This window comes from Elephantulus edwardii, unplaced genomic scaffold (genome assembly GCF_000299155.1).
Source record: "Elephantulus edwardii isolate Elephantulus edwardi_28Jun2011 unplaced genomic scaffold, EleEdw1.0 scaffold00419, whole genome shotgun sequence".
NCBI classification, from domain to species: Eukaryota; Metazoa; Chordata; class Mammalia; order Macroscelidea; family Macroscelididae; genus Elephantulus; species Elephantulus edwardii.
In genome coordinates this window covers 718,064-718,876 of record NW_006400169.1, presented here as the reverse complement: position 1 = coordinate 718,876, position 813 = coordinate 718,064, and the positions used below count along the sequence as shown (strand labels likewise).

At 33.6% G+C, this 813-nt stretch overlaps 1 pseudogene; it reads left to right on the top strand.

The window, feature by feature from the left end:
• Positions 1–813, top strand: part of LOC102867293 — a 12,855-nt pseudogene that overhangs the window by 9,622 nt on the left and 2,420 nt on the right.

Genomic DNA, 813 nt, shown 5'->3' with positions numbered 1-813 from the left:
AGGGTTAAGGGCTGTTGTGCATAGGGTCGCTATGAGTCGCAAACGACTCGACGGCACATAACAGCAACAAGAAGAAGCTGTTTTTCCAAATTTCTTGACATAAAAAAGTAAGCATACCCAGTGCTTCATTTCTTTGCTGAAACACCTCAATTGTTATTCTTTCCTTTCCTGGAGACTTATTGTTTGTCAGTGCTTTCAGTGCAGCTCAGATTTCTTCCTTCAGCACCACTGGTTCTTGATTATCTGCTTCTTTCTGAAATTATTTAATGTCAACCAGTTGTTTTTGGTTCATGGATTCTATGTATTTCCTCCATATTTGTTTGATGCTTTTTGTGTCATTCAATCATTCCCCATAGAATTTTCAGTTATAACTTAAGACTTGAATATTTAGTTCTTTCAGCTTGTGAAATGCCAAACATGTTCTTCTCTTTTGGTGTTCTAGTGCATTGTCTTCTCCATCTGCCCTGTGAAATCTTCTGTTCAGGTCTCTTATTTTATTTTTTTTTAACTTTTCTTTAGTCAAGAGCAAGTTTTAGTCTCTTCTGAAATGCGTTTTTTTCTTTTTTTTATTTCCCCTCTCTTTGATTACCTTTTTCATGTATAATGTTCTATCCCACAGTTCACCTGTTCTTTCATCATTAGTGTTCAATGCAACAAATCTGTTCATTGGATTTTCTTAAATTGATATTTTAGCATAAGTTCACAGAAAACTTGGATTTCCATTACTTATCAATTTTACAATGCAGAAATTGGTAGAAATCCTCAATCTCTTTATCTTTTTAAAATATTTTCATATAATCATACCTTTACAGT